We start from the raw sequence: 15,805 nt of genomic DNA, 5'->3' as shown, positions 1-15,805 counted from the left end.
GGCTTTCAGAGCTAAGGGACAGCCAGGTTAAAAGGATCGCCCTGGACCATATCCCACCAGCAGCAGCCGGCTCCAGAAGGGAGGTGGCGTTAGGAGGCAAACGGGTGCGCTCAGTCCCCAGTTCAAACCCTGGGTATATTTGATGTGTCCTCAGCCAGCCATCAAAGTGATTCATGACAGACGGGGTCACGGGGCTCGGCCAAAGGGAAATCATCTGCAGGCGCCCTTGGCCAGAATGTCAGTGGGTGGGGGTTGGCAGGAGGGATGTGGACAGTGCGTGTGTGGTTTAAAGTGTCAGTGTGCAGTTCTGAGGACAGCAAACAATGCATGGTGGAGCCGAAAAGCGCCGCTCGGTCTTTAAGGTAGCGGGGAAATCTCTGTGAGCATCTCTGTCTCAGAGGGGGTTTCCATACAGCTGTCCTGGGGCTGGGAATCTCTGGCTGGAAATTCAGAGTCCTGTGGTTAGAACTGGGGAGAGGGAGCCAGGACTCCTGGGTTCTCTTTCTGGCTCCGGGAGGGCAGTGTGATTGAGTGATTAGAGCAGGCGGCTGGGAGTCCACCCCCTGAGTTCTGTTCCCAGCTCTGAGAGGGCAGTGTCATATAAGGATTGGAGCAGAAGACTGTGACTCAGGAATTCTGGCTTCTATTCTCAGATATGCCACGGATTTATGTATGAATTGAGGGACAAGTCACTGTGCTGCTCTGTGCCTCAGTTTCCCCATTTTGCAAAGTCTTTGGAGCTCTGTGGAAGTGCAGCATCCCATGAAGGGATCATTATGACGTGATCCTCTTGTTTTCTGGAGAGTAGGGAGATGTTTGGTATCATCTCTGCCCCCTCTCCCCGGCATCTGGCAGGTTGGAGAAGGTGGGAGTTGTCCCAGTGAGGGGAGGAGAGCCCACGCTAGGGCCCACCGAGTGAGGAGATCCTGGTGACACCCCAATTGGTGGCATGGTAAATAACGGTGACAGGTCAGTTCTCTGGATCAATCTGGGTCACGTGGCCTCACTTGAACAACATGCGTTTAACACAGCCGAATGCCAGGTCGCCCATCTAGGAACCAAGAGCAACAGACATGCTGCCAGGGTGGGGGGCTGTCGCTGGGAAAGCAGCAACTCAGAAAAGGACTTTAAGGCCGTTGTGGAAACTGACCCAGGGAGAGCGTCCAGTGCGATCCTGTAGCTAAGTAAGCTGATGCGACCCTTGGATATATGAGCAAGAACATCATGTCGAGTAGACCCAGGGAGGTGCCGTTACCTCTGTGCATGACATTAGTGTGGCAATTAGTGGACACTGTATCCAGTTCTGGTGCCCACGCTGCAACAGGACCCTGGAAAATTGGAAAGGGTTCAGAAAAGAGCCACAAGGATGAGCCAAGGTCTGGCCAACCTGCCCCATAGTGAGAGCCTAAAGGAGCTCAGTCGATTTAGTTTATGTGAGAAAAGGTTAGGAGATGACTTGATCACAGTGTCACGGAGTGTGGGGGAGTCCAGGCCCTGCACCCCTCTTCCTGGGATTCACTGAGACTCTCAGCCAGCCAGTAAAACAGAAGGTTTATTGGACAACAGGAACACAGTCCAAAACAGAGCTTGTGGGTACAACCAGGACCCCTCAGTCAAGTCCTTCTGGGGGAGCAGGGAGCTTAGACCCCAGCCCTGGGGTTCCCTGCGTTCCTCCACCCAGCCCCAAACTGAAAACTAAAACCCCCCCAGCAGGTTCCCTTCTGTAGCCTCTGTTCACATTCCTGGGCAGAGGTGTCACCTCCCCCTCCTGGCTCAGGTGACAGTCTCTCAGGTCTCCCATCCCCAGGGCACATTCCCAGGTCAACACTCCCACCTCCCTGCTGTGTCACATCATCACACACAGTCTACTAAATGAAAAAAGAAAAGGAGTAGTTGTGGCACCTTAGAGACTAACCAATTTATTTGAGCATAAGCTTTCGTGAGCTACAGCTCACTTCATCGGATGCATAAAGTGCATGAAGTGAGCTGTAGCTCACGAAAGCTTATGCTCAAATAAATTGGTTAGTCTCTAAGGTGCCACAACTACTCCTTTTCTTTTTGCGAATACAGACTAACACGGCTGCTACTCTGAAACCAGTCTACTAAATAGCTCTCCTGTTAGCAGCCTTCTCTTCTACCTAGCCAGCAAAGCAGGAGGAGATCAGTCTCTGGAAGCTGAAGCTAGATGCATTCTCATTAGAAATAAAGCTCATCCTTTTAACTGTGAGGTTGATCAATCATTGGCGGTGGGTGGTAGATTCTCCATCACTGAAGTCTTTGCCTCAAGGTTGAATGTCCTAGTAAGAGATTTGCATGAGCTCAGCTAGTAGGTGTGGGTGGGATGCGGCAACCCCCCGGGAAGGCTCTGTCTGTTTCCTGCAGGACCTCAGACTAGATTCTCATCTTCAACTCGGTGCATCAGAATGAGATCAGGGGGATATGGCTGTTGTCCATGTCCCTGCTGAGTGTTTTGGTTGGATGAGCTCCTTGTGCTTGGACACTTCAGGCTTCCCACCCTTTGGAGTGAGGTTTGCTGCCTCTGTACCATTATCATACAACCACATCCCTCTGAAGAGGGCCTCCATTAAACGGAGCGGTTCTGCGAGGGCTGCGTGGTGGCCGTCCGAGCGCGCGCAGGCAATGGGCCATCTGGACGGCGTGTCGGAGAGCAGAGTGGGGTGAGTTGGGACAAGGCTGGAATTCTTCCTGGAGAGGCAGCAGGTGGGGAGGCATGCAGGGCGAAAAGGGGGAGTTTGGGCCGGGATTTCATGCATGCTGAAGAGAACGGTGCCAGGCTGAAGCAGTGTTGTGCCTGTGGAGAGATCCCTGTGGGTGGGGCCTGCAGGGCGCACTGTGGGGGCTGAGTGGGAGGAAAGTGGGAAGTGGGTCTAGGGCTGCGACAGCCCAGTGCCCAGTGAGGGGGGAAGCCCCAGAGAGGGGTCCCAATTCTACACCCATGGGCCTGGGGTTGTCACTGATGCCTGTGCAAGGTGGCACCGTCGCCCTCACTGGGGAAGTGTCTCAGATCCATGCCAGGGCCAAATGGGGCCTGGGAAGCGTTGTGCCCAGTGGGCAGTGCTGGGACATAGCCCTGCGCCCTTCCCAGCTCCCCTGCTGGCCAGCAAACCCCACTTGCCCCCAGATGTTGTCCTCAGCCTCCACTACACCTGGCCTGAGGCTGGGAGCTTCCCCGTTGTCCTGGCCTTGCCCAGCCTCTGCCATCCACCCCGACACTGCTGGGGTAGGCCCGGGAGCCGCAGTGCAGATCCCAGGGCCACCAAAGGAGCAGAGGATTCTGGTCTGGGGCAAGAAATTGGGGAGCACCTGGCCTGCTCAGCCTGCAGACGGGCCATGAGCCGGCAGCCACGTGGGGGAGGCGGCTCTGGGCTCAGTGGGCGCTGGGTGAGCTTTGGAGCTGGATGGGCCAGGTGGGCGACCCTGCCTGGGGGAGGCTGTGCTGGGGCTCAGACTGAGCAGGTGGCACCAGCTTGGGGAGCCACGGGATGCTCGCAAACCGGTCAAAAATTCTTCCCATCGATGATGGAAATGTGCAGGGTAAGAAAAACACTGTGATGGATAGGCAGGATAAGAAAAACGCTGCTTAAGAACCTATTGGAGTTTAATTGAAGGAGATTTACTGTTATGTCATGTCAACAATTTGTGCCTTAACTTTGCAAATCTCCCTGTCTGCTGTCTTTAATTCATTATTGTCTGATCCACCCACTGTCCGACCCCTCCATAACTTCCTGCAACTGTGAAAATTTAAATCAATGAACATTTTTTTAAAAGGCTTAAAAAACACATTGATCTCCTCCGTCCAAATTATTAATAAAATAAAAACCGAATCCTGCCAAATCCGCTGGCTCAAGCCCCCAGCACGGCTTCGTGGAAACTGAAATACATTGATACAAATGAAATGAACGAAACCACGGGAAGACCTTCTTCTCACTGTTTTCGCCAGCTCATGTCCTAGAAAATGACGTTTCCTAATGGAGAAACCATTGACAACTGGGTTTTTTGGCATTTCTTTGCCAGCCAATCAAATTTGAGGCTTTTGAAGAAGAAGAAACCTTTGCTGGAGGAGTCAAGGATCCTTTTCTCCTTATGCTTTTACAGTCAGCCTGTTCCAGTGCTGATCTCAGGTAGATTCCGGCTGATTCGTTTGTTTATTTATTTACTAAGGTTGGGCCATGTATCTTCACATGACCGAGGAGCGAAAGTTCCTTTCTCCTATTCCCTGAAGTATTCTTTCAACTTTTTTTTTTAAAGGCACAAACCAGATGTTGCTCTTAACTCGAATTCACCTCTTAGGGGGATGGGTTTAATTTTTTGGGGGGGGGGGGGAGGGGGAGGAGAGGAAATCCAACCGTTTCTGAGTTTGAACAACTTAGGGCCCATATATTGCTCCCTGTGGCAGGAGGGGGAGGGCACTGATCTGAGAGTCAGGACTCCTGGGCTCTCTTCATGGATCTGGGCAGGGAGGGGAGCCTGATATAATGGTTAGAGCACGGTGGGCTTGGAGTTCTGTTCTCAGCTCTGGGAAGTTGTCTCATGGCTACAGCATGGGGGGACTGTTAATCAGGACTCCTGGCGTCTGTTCCCAGGGGTGGGGGAGAAATGGGGGCTGGTGGTTAGACCAGGGAGGCTGGGAGTCAGGACTCCGGGGTTCTAGTCCCAGGTCCAGAGGGGGAGGTGGGGCCTAATGGCTAGCACATGCAGGACTAGTCAGGACTCCTGGGTTCTGTTCCCAGCTCCAGAGCGGGGAGTGGGATCTAGTTATTTAGTGCATGTAGGACTCCAGGACTAGTCCAGACTCCTGGGTTCTAGTCCTGGCTCCAGAGCAGGGTCTAGTGGTTAGCGCACCGGGAGTCAGGATTTCATGAATTCTATCCTTAGCTCCCCCGATGACTCACTTGATGACTTTGAGCAAGTCGCTTCCTTGCTCCCTGCCTCTGTTTCCCTCTCTGTAAGAGGATGCAGGTGACCATTCCTCCCATGCAGGCTGCCAGGATGAGCCAGGCCCTGAGCTCCTCCCAGGGCAGACAGGAGAGTGATCCCCCAGGCGTCACGCTGGAGCAGGGATGAGTTCTCAGTCCCGCTTCTCCTACCCAGCTGGGGCACCACCAGAGCCCCTCTTCCAGGAGCAGGGGCCTGCGGCAGGAAGCATGCGGCTCTCTTCCAGGAGGCTGCAACATCATGGCCAGGCTCAAATTTCCTTCCTCCTCTGGCTAGTTTTGGAGCTTGTTTTTCTCCCCTGCAGCCCGGCGCCCAGCCGCCGGCCTGCACCCATCTGTGCGGGAAGAAAGGCTGGCGCAGGAGGAGTGGATGTGGCAAGCGCCTCCCCCCCCCCCCCCCCCCCCCCCCCCCCCGATGACCTAAGCAGAGAAGGAATCCAGGCGATTGCTGTGCCAGGTGTTTGCAAGAGGGCTGGGCCGCTGCTTGGGGATTGCAACTGAGCTGGGCTGGCACTGAGCATGTGCGGAGAGAGCAGGGCCTAGCTATTGCAGGAGCCATAAATCCTGTGGAGGCCGCGTGGTGACCCCCATTCTCTGGTGGCAGTGCCAGGGACCCCGCGCTGACCCCTGTTCTCTGGTGGCAGTGCCAGGGACCCCGCGCTGACCCCTGTTCTCTGGCGGCAGTGCCAGGGACTCCACGCTGCCCCCTGTTCGGTGGTGGCAGTGCCAGGGATCCTGCGCTGCCCCCTGTTTGCTGGTGGCGGTGCCAGGGACCCCGCACTGCCCCCCGTTCTCTGGCAGTTGTTCCAGGGACCCCGCACTGCCCCCTGTTTGCTGGTGGCAGTGCCAGGGACCCCGCGCTGCCACCCATTCACTGGTGGCAGTGCCAGGGACCCCACGCTGCCCCCTGTTTGGTGGTGGCAGTGCCAGGGATCCTGCGCTGCCCCCTGTTTGTTGGTGGCGGTGCCAGGGACCCCATGCTGCCCCCTGTTGGCTGGTGGCAGTGCCAGGACCCCGCACTTCCCCCTGTTCGCTGGTGGTGGTGCCAGGGACCCTGTATTGCCCCCGGTTGGCTGATGCAGTGCCAGGACCCCGCACTTCCCCCTGTTCGCTGGTGGTGGTGCCAGGGACCCCGTGTTGCCCCCTGTTGGCTGATGCAGTGCCAGGACCCCGCACTGCCCTCTGCTGGCTGGTGGCAGTGCCAGGGACCCTGCGCTGCCCCTGTTCGCTGGTGGCAGTGCAAGGGACACCGCGCTGCCCCCTGTTGACTGACTGGGAGTCAGGAAAGGACACCTGGTTCTTTTCACAGGTCTGGGAGGGGAGTGGTAGCTAACAGTCAAGGCAGAGGATTGGGCAGCAGGATTCTTGGGTTGTGTAGATAGTTACTGCTGACTCGTTATGACACTGAATGAGTCACTTCCTCTCCCTGTGCCTCAGTTTCCCCCTCTGAATACTTTTCCATCCTTTGGGAGCTCCCGGGAAGGCGGGAGTCAGGATTCAGAATGCTGTGGTGATTGTTATTCACCCATCCCTTGCTCCAGCATTGCCAAGGCCCCTGTGCTGACACACCAGGCATTGCGTGACTCAGCACTGCAGGTGGATGGCCTGCAGATGTTATCCCCGTACCTCTGGAGGAGCAGCAGCATCTGCTGGACTCAGGGTGGAGCCTTAGCTCTGCCCTCCAACCTGCACCCTGCTTGGTAGGAGAGATTCCCCCCTCCATGCCCCTAGTGAGGGGGTCTCAGAAGGTCACAGTGTCTGGAACCCCCATGGCAAATTGCTGGACGTTCCCAAGGGCTGAGCTGGACTATGCAGGAGGGAACACGTTGGGTTCGCATGGGTCTGGATTACAGTCATGTCTCAGTCTTGGGGCTCATGGCTGCTGGACTCCGTCCACTACTGTGGGAGGTGGGTCTGGTTCTGTCCCATCAGCGCTTCCATCCCGCCCGGGTAACAGAGCAGAAATGGCCCGTTAGCCTGGAACAGCTGCTGGAGCAGTGGCCCTTGGAGATACCTGCAGGGGGCAGAACCCCTTTTGTTGGGACTGACCGAGGGCTGTGGGAAGATCCTATGTCCTTAGGACCCAGTAGGCAGCATGCAGGGCCATTTCAGTGGCCCACACAGCCTCCGTGAGCTCCAGAGCCTGGAGCTCCCCGCCAGGGGGTGGCCTCAGGAAGGGCCCTGGGCAGGCAGGCGGGGAACAAGACGTGGGCAGGCACTTGGGGAGCGTCTGGGATGGTGCCCAGAGGAGATGCTCAATCCTGTCAATTTCGGCCACTCTGGCTCTGCACGTCGGGGGATAGGCCTGCTGAAGCCAGGAGAAGGCGCCCAGTGCACCAAGGAGGTTGGAGCGAGGAATCTCTAATGATGAGCAAGACAGGACCTTCCACGGAGGTGTCCTATCTCAGGACCGGGCATAGACAGGCTGCCACAGAGACCCCAGTCTGTGAGCCACACAGGTGCTGTGCTCTTGGCCTGGGGTCAGTGCTTTCAGCTCGGGGTGATGCCAGGCCACGAGATATTGCACCACCCAAGCCGTTGTCTGACAGCTGCTGCCCTATCTGCCCAGTCCTTGGCAGGATTCGCTACCACATCTACCTTGGCCGGCACGGCTGGATTGCTGTGGAAACCGCCGTCTGCTGAGCAGTGCGAGTCTAGACACTGCTACTGAGCAGCAGGAGCTGAGACGCTGAGGGGCCCCAGGTCATGGGGCTTCTCTGAGAGAGGTGCTCCCACTGCCCGGCCAGCGCTGCCCAGCAAGTCTGTGGAGGGCATGGCCCCTACAGGGGATAATCTGTGCCAGTGGAACCCAGACTAACCCATGTGGGTCGCTGCCCCTCTCTAGTGGCTATAGAATCTGGGAGTCTGCTACTGCACCCAAGATAATGGGCATGGCCCTTTAGCTCAAGCAGGAGAGACTTGTGCTTTGAGATCCCATGATCTCAGATCCAGTCCCTGCAGACGTCCCAGCCAATGCATCCCTGGCATGTCCGACGCTGGGTGAAATGGACTGGACGCTGTTATTTGCATGGCAGGAGTACCCACGAGACGCCCTCCCAGACCAGGCCCTAAGGTGCCGGGCGCTGGACAACAAATATAACAAAGAGCTCACAACTATGGCTGGAGTCAGCAGGAGCAGACAGGCAGGCGGACAGGGAGCATAGGGCACCGAGGAGAAGACACTGATCATGCAGGTTCTTCGCAGCAGCTGCTGGACAGAAAGAGCTGTGGTTCTCCTGGGCTCTCCTGCTCGCAGCCTGGACTGCCTGTTGTCACCACCAGGGGTCTCCCAACACCTTTGCCCAGGCTGAGTAGTCCCAGAAGGGCCTGCGGTGGGCGTGTCCCCGACCAGAATGGGGCTGGACCTGGGTCCCAGGTGGGTCCAGCATGCTCCCCACTGGGCCAGCAGTGAAAGGGTTACGTGTCTGCACGCACCCTGGGAACTCCTTGTTTAAACAAATAAGCCGGGGCGGGAGGGCATGGGTGAGGAGAAGCGATAACGTCCCTCCCCTGCGGAGCCATCTGGGTATCCTGGCCACCTGGCAAATGTGACCAGTCATGGGCAGCATTGCTGGCATGCCCCCCCATATCTCCTGTCAGTGCCCGCTGCTGTGCCAGGCAGATGCACACCAGCCCTACTCCCTGATCGACTCCTGGACCTCCCATCCCAGCCATCCGGAAATGCTACAGTGACACAGCTGTGGACTTTCACTCATGAGGTATGGCCAGCTTCTCTGCTGGGCAAAGCTGGCAGCTCTCAGGGCTGGATCACAAAGGGGCAGGGTGAGCATGTCCGGGCACCTCAGTCACGTATCCAGTGGGCAGTCGGCACAGCTGGTACCAACAGCTAATGAGGCACATGGTGGCTTTCTTGTGGTCTTATGGGTTGTAAAAAATCCTGGCGTGGCCTGTAATCTTCCCCTCTCTTAAAGCCCCCTGATGCCAGAGCACCCTTCCTCACTTATAAACCGCCAGCTCCCTGAATCAGGTCAGGGCTAGCAGAACTGGTCAGGAAATGAGGATTGTTTCCCTGCCAAATAAAAAAAAAATTGATCTGAAACACTTTGGGGGTTTTTTTTTTGATCATTTCCTTTTTAAAATGTTTGAGAAATGTTTCAGGTTTTTGTTGAAAACCCAGGAACCCCCAATTGTGCTTCAATGGCTACAACCTCAAACAGCTGCAGTTTACAGGGGGAGGGGGACAATGTAGAAGATTTGACAAAAATTAACAATTTTTGTGAAAATTTCTGGCTTTGCAAAAAAATATTTTGTGTCTAAAAGTTTGGCTGGAGAATTTTTGCCCAGATCTAATGAACTTTCTCTTTCTCTTTCTTTCTTTCTTTCTTTCTTTCTTTCTTTCTTTCTTTCTTTCTTTTTCTTTTTTTCTTTCTTTCTTTCTTTCCCACATGGCTCACGCTGGGCTCTGGGATTTTATTTTTTTGGTGCAAGGACAATTGCAAAGCCCAGGCTGTTCCTTTACTTAGCTTCTCAATTCAGATGCAAAATTTCCACAGCCTGGTGGGACTTTTGGTGGCGCATTTGGTTACCCTTTCCAGAGTCTTTCGCCCCATGGAGGCGGTGGGATGCATGACAGCCCCGTGCATGTGGGGGGCGACAGTGGGAGATAAAGAGACACCGCCTTTCTTCCATGCTGGTTTTGTCTTGTCTAGTTAGCCAGAGAGCTCTTTGGGCTGGGAGAGCTCTTTGGCGCAATGAGGCCTGGTCGAGTTATTAGCTTGTATTGCTGTAGCACCAAGGAGCTCTGGAATCCCAGTGTGCATGGAGCTGTACAAACCCAGACAGGGCGCCGCCGGTTGCAATTGGGCTATTTGGGGGGTACTTACTATGCAGAAGGAGGCTGAGGGAGGAAGGCAGACCCTGGGCTGTGTCAGAAGGTGGGAGAAGGGCTGTCGAGACATGGGGTTGTGACTGGGGGTGAGGGGATGGTGGGACGATGTGCAATGCATAGCTCTCTCTAATAGGGGATTGGTCATGCTGTGGGGTGCCCAGGGGGACTGTGCTGGCCCGTGGAGGAGGTGCCGTGAGGAACCAGCCCTGGGCACGGGCCCGATGGACCTTCGCGTGTGCTAGGGAGAAATCCAAATGATGTGTTTGCTCAGTGCTGGCCTTGGCCTCTCCCCAGAGGAGCCTCTGCGACGGGCTGAGACCTTCAGCTGGGGACATGCCAGCCAGCAGCCAAAACACAGCCCAGCCAACACTCGCTGCTCCCACCGGGCTCAAAGCGCTGCCAGGGAGTGTTTACAGCTCACTCCGTACAACAGGACCCCAGCGCTCAGCAGGCAGATATGGAGCAGCTCCCGTCCCGCCCTTCCCTCTGCTAGGGCAGGCTGGGAGCATGGGGCTCCAGGCCTCAGGACGATCCTGCAGGAGCTCCCCTCTGCCCTTCCCCTACCACACAGCTACACCACCTCCCCGACTACCCAATTCCCTGGGCATCAGATAGCCTTCCTGGCTCCTGGGGCAACCTAAATGGCCTGACTAGCTGGCAGGTAGCACCATGGCTGGTGTCATTCTGGGAGTGACAACAGGGCAAGCAGATGCCATGCCAGGAGCAGCATGGGCATAGGCACTGCCATCATCCCATCACTGGGTTCTTGGTGAGCTCTGGGCAGGCGCCGGGTCTGGCAGCCCTGGAGACGGAGCCTGCTACATACCCTTCGAGCATACCCCATGAACTCCCCCGCCCTGCTGGCCTTGGACGACCCCTCCGTGGGTGGAAGGGGAGCAGTGGCCTGGTAAAGGATAGACGAGGACTCCCGACTTGGATCATCCCGGCCCCTGGAAGTTGGCATGTTGCAGTGACTTCACAGCAACTGCTGAGCGGGGCTTGGATTTGAACCCCACTTCCCATCTTCGCTAGCCCCTTCCTGAGCATGCAAGGAACTGCCCCTGACCCAGAGAGGACAGATCTGCCTACACAGCTACTTCCACCCTGCCCCCAGTTCGTTGCTTTCCCATCCCCAGGCCCGTGTTTCCCTTGGAGCGCAGCGCCGGCGTGGCGATGCCAGTGGCCAAGGGGTGAGCGCAGAGGTGTCCATGTGACCCGACAGCCGCTGGCCGGCCGTGGGATATGCACAAAGGTGGGGAGCGCGCAGCACCATCCGCTGCACGGCACTTGCTATTCTTGGCAGCGCCGGGTGGAAAGTTAGAAGCATCAAAAGAATTTTGTTTTCCTTTGGCTGGGCTGAAGCCAGGCAGCTGGGCCACAGCTGAGCAAGGAGGAGGCTGACGGATTCCATCATCTACCTCTAAGCTGATGGCCAATCCTTTGGTCCGTGGGATCTGTGACCAGCCATGAAATCATTGCACCCGGGCAGGCTCCTCCATGCATTCTATGTCACCTTCATGCATTCTATGTCACCTTCATGCACACTGATTCTGCTGAATACGTACGTCTCTGGTTCAATCCCCACCCTCCAAACCAGCCCTTGCAGGAGCCAACCAGAGGAAATGGGAGTGGGACCAAGTTCCTGGTGTCTCCCAACAAACAGGGACCATTTGCCCGCCATTGTTTCTGCTCCAGCTGGGAGCGTGCAGAGCTGTAGAGCGTCCTCCCAGCTCAGCAGGATGATCTCTATTCTCTGGTGTCACTAGAGGGCTTCTCCTGCCTTCCTCCTTTGGCCTGGAAGAGCGATCAGGAGACGCCGAGCTCCGTGAGTGGGCTCCTTGCCTGAACACTCGGGGATGGAGGTGGACAGCTTCTGTGCCAGCATTGGGCGCACAGCGTGGGGCACAGCCGTACAGTCACCGGCATTGCAGGGGATCCTACAGACAGCAAGGAGCGTCCATGAGCTGAGAAGCCAATCTCCAGGGGAAATGGCCTCACTGCGTCAGCCTATTCCCATCCTGGGCTTCTGCCCAGCTCTGCTGGTGCCCCAGAGTCCTGCCAACAGCCCCGTCTGCACAGCCTGGCCTGGGCTGAGACTGCGCTAATTCTGTGCAGTGGATCTATATTCCCCCTGGACCGGATGGACCTGAGCCTCCCACCCCCATACACGCAGCCCCACCACTCAACAAATTCCCACCCAGCTGCTGAATCCCGAGTACCCCCCATGGGTGAACCTGTGGAACAACAGCCCCGAAGGCCAGCGCCCCAGAGCTCCACCGCAGCCTGGGGAAAATCCGTGTCTCCAAGAGGAAGGGAAACAGAAACCCACCAAGATGCTCACGCGGCATCTGCCTGTGAAGCCCAGATCTGCAGCTTCTCCAAAGATGGGGGTGTCTGGTCTCCCCCCTCCCCCACATAGGGCACAATGTCCGGTCCTAGATCAGAGCCAGAGTTTGAGCGTTTTAATCCCACTCAGGCCTGTGCCTACCCCACATGGGAGCCACAGCGGAGGGGATCAGGACTGAAGGAGGCATTCCCTGCGTGGCTGGGCAGTGGGGGTGTGGTGGGGGAAGGGCAGAACTTAATTTGTAATGAAATAGGGACCGGGGCTCAAGCAATTTTTTTACATTCATAACTGATGCAGCAAGCCCAGGGGCGCCGGGGCTCTGAACTGCCAGGCTCGGAGGTGCCAGGGCTCTGAACTGCCAGGCCCAGAGGTGCCGGGGCTCTGAACTGCCAGGCTCGGAGGCGCCGGGGCTTTGAACTGCCAGGCCCGGAGGTGCCGGGGCTCTGAACTGCCAGGCGCAGAGGTGCTGGGACTCAGCCCTAGCACAAATTAAGCACTGGGAAAAGGTGTCCTGTCCCTGCCCTGGATGGCCGGAGGCCGTGGCTCCAGGGCAGCCCCCCGTCAGTCTGAACAAGGGTGCAGGCAGGGAGTGGGGTGGGAAGAGGCCAAGGCATGCGTGGGGAGCAGAGAAGCGCTCAAGGTCACCACACTTGGATGGCTCCATCCTGCAGCTGCAGGTCTGCCAGAGCCATTTCGGCCCACACACGTCCCGGAAGATCTGGGGCAGGCGAAGACTCAGGGCGAAGGTGGCACAGCCCGGGGGCCTGGCCATGCTCCAGGGACTCTCTGGACGCCACTCTGGAGTTCATGGGAGGAGACAAGACTGGGCCCCTCTCTTTGCCAGTCACCCCCCTTCCCTCCTCTCCCCCCCCCCCCCCCAAGGATCATGCAGGGAGCCCCAGGCACAGTCGTGGGGCTTGGCCAAGGAGGGGGCTGGGCCGTGGCGGCTCTGTGGGCAGCTGTGGCTGTGCGGAGGGGCGGCTGCCAGTCCCTGGGGCATTGGCAAACAACCTGTTCTGCAGGATGCCGTGGTGGGCAGGGTGGGGGAGGGCCGGCTCCCGCCTTGGGGAAAACACTGGTTGCAGTGGCCAGGTGCTGCCCGGAGCAAAGGAGTGAGCCACTCGCAGCCCATGGGGTGGCAAATGAGCCCCGAGCCCCTTCCCTACCCCTCCCGCTTCCCAGGATAAGGGCAGGAGCAAATGCAGGGATCAGGGCCTTGGTGTGTGAGGGGCCCTGCTGGTGGGAGCATGGCTGTGCGTGGGGGTGGGGGTGAGAGTGTAGCAGAGGTGTGAGGGATGTGTCTGGGAGGAGCTGCATGCTGGGGATGTGTGTGGGGGAGGGCTGTGTATGAGGTGGATAGGTGTTGGGGGTGCATGATGGGAGTGCAAGGGGGTGTTGGGGTGTGTGGATGTGCATGATGCTGAGCTATGTGTGCGTGCTGGAAGTGTGTATGAGGACAGGAGGTGTGCTGGGGGTGCAGGAGGAGAGGTGCGCTGGGGGTATAATGAGGGGTGCTCTGCAGGTACAGGAGGAGGGGTGTGCTGGGGGTATGATGAGGGTGTGAGGGGTACAGGAGGAGGAGTGCGCTGGGGGTACAATGTGGGGTGTGGGGGTGCAGGAGGAGTACACTAGGTGGTGTCCTGGGGGTCGATGAGGGTGTGGGGGTGCCCTGGGGGTCCAGGGGTGTGTGCTGGGGGTCAATGAGGAGTGTGAGGGTGCACTAGGGTGCATTGGGGTGCAGGAGGAGAGGTGCACTAAGAGTGCCCTGGGGGTGCAGGAGCAGGGGTGCACTGGGGGGCTCCATGGGGGTACAATGAGGGGTGTGGGGTATGCTGGGGGGTGCCCTGGGGGTATGATGAGGAGTGTGAGGGTGCAGGACAAGGGGTACACGAGGGGGTGCCCTGGGGGTGCAGGGGGTGCAATGAGGGTACGATGAGGAGTGTGGGAGTGCGCTGGAGGTACAGCAGGAGGGGGGGGGCTCTAGGGGGTGCCCTGAGGGTACAGGGGGTGCTCTGGGCGTATGATGAGGAGTGTGGGGGTGCGCTGAGGGTGCAGGAGGAGGGGTGCGATGAGGGGTGTGGGAGTGCGCTGGAGGTACAGCAAGAGGGAGGCGCTAGGGGGTGCCCTGGGAGTGCAGGGAGGTGCGCACGCCCTAGCTTTACAGCTCCTGTTCTCCGCCCGCGTGGCTCGGCGGGGCCCCAGCCCACTGCCCAGGGAGACTCTCCCCCTCCGCCCCTGCAGCCTGCGGGCCGGGCAGCGCCCCCTTTAAGCGCCGGGAGGGAGCCGCCCTGCCTGTGGCTGCGCTGGGCGCTCCCCTCCCGTTGGCCCCGCCGGTCCCCGGGGTTGGAGCCAGCAGCAGCAGCAGGCGCCGCCGCGGAGGCGCAGGCCGGGTCCGAGGAGGGGCGCCGCGCCGCGGGGTGCCGAGCGCACGGCCGCCGGGGACTTCAGCTGCGCCCTGCCGGCTGCTGCCAGCGCCCCGAGTTCGGAGCCCCCGGGAGCCCGCGGCGAGTCAGGTTGGTCTCCCTCCTTCCCCGTCCACGCGGGCTCTGCAGCGCTGCCTGCCCAAGGGGCGGCCACAGGCGGGAGGCGCAGCCCCCGATCCGGGACGCCGGGGGAGGGCCCGGCCCGGGAGTCCTCCTCCGTCTGCTGCAGCCCTCTTGGGGCCCCCCAGGCGGGCGATGGGTCCCTCCCCCTCCCGGCCGGCCAGCCCTGGCGCAGAGGCAGCGCTCGGAGCAGGTGTTGCGGACGGAGCCTTTCCCCAGAGCTGCTGGCTTCCTGCTCCTGCGGGGCGGTGGACGCCACGGTGAGGGGCGCGAGGTGGCTCCGCGCTGAGAGCGCTGGGCGGGGAGCAGCGGACGGAGGGATCCTGGGGGTGCAGGGGGACCACGTGCGGGCGCTGCGGGGAGCGATGGCGAGGCTGTGTGGTGCAGGGGTTAGAGCGGGGGTGGGCTGGACGTCAGGACTCCTGGATTCTATTCCTGGCTCTTGGAGGCGGTGGGGGCGCAGGTGGCAGGGGCTGAGGAGACCTGGTTTGAATTCCCAGCTCTGTCCTGCTTCCTGTGTGAGCCTGGCCAGTCACTTCCCCGCTCCGTCTCAGGTTCCCTGCCTGCGCAATGCAAGTGCCCCATGTCCAGCACTTCGAGCTGAGCGCCTGTTAGGGCTCGATGGGGTGTACGTGGGGGCAGGGGCAGAGAGTCCAGGGTCAGACTGGGGCTACCAGGCCCTCCCGGGGGCGGAGGCAGAGATGTCCGAGCCAGGCGCTCCGGCCTTCGGGGCTGTACCATGCAGTTAAGTCTCTTAGGAGAGTGGCTGGCTTTCCCAGCGTCAGCACTTCCTAGGCGGCTCCCGAGCCAGGCTTCGGGGGACGGGATGGAGACAGGCCCAGGGGTGAGCTCTGTGATAGATACAGGCTCTGCCTGCTGCTCCCCCATCTCAGCGCCACCCCTATCTCTGGCAGCACTGTAGTACTGAGGGATCTGGATGCCAGGGGCTGGGCTGGGGGTGAGGGGGCTGGGGGAGCAGAGGGCCCCAGCACCCCCTGTCTGCTCTGGCATGTCCAATGTGGAAAAGACTGTTTGGGCAAGAAAACTGGGTCCCCAAGGGCTGATTCTGGCAGATCTAGGATCTGAGCAAGTGTGCGGGGGGGCGGTGGGG

General features: G+C 58.9%; 1 protein-coding gene across 5 annotated transcripts in view; it reads left to right on the top strand.

The window, feature by feature from the left end:
* Positions 1-14,337: 14,337 nt before the first annotated feature.
* SEMA3B (semaphorin 3B) overlaps positions 14,338-15,805 on the top strand; it is a 39,714-nt gene continuing 38,246 nt past the window's right edge. The window contains exon 1 of one of the 5 annotated variants that reach the window (XM_043551734.1): positions 14,338-14,664. The gene's annotated coding sequence lies outside the window, so the exon portion shown is untranslated. Of the gene's footprint in view, positions 14,665-14,737; positions 14,955-15,805 lie in introns of those variants that run through there. The other 4 variants (XM_037905205.2, XM_043551735.1, XM_043551737.1 and 1 more) reach the window with 4 other exon arrangements.

Source organism: Chelonia mydas, chromosome 7 (assembly GCF_015237465.2).
Source record: "Chelonia mydas isolate rCheMyd1 chromosome 7, rCheMyd1.pri.v2, whole genome shotgun sequence".
NCBI classification, from domain to species: Eukaryota; Metazoa; Chordata; order Testudines; family Cheloniidae; genus Chelonia; species Chelonia mydas.
Note: the sequence above shows the minus strand (reverse complement) of the source record. Positions and strands in the feature narration are given on the sequence as shown.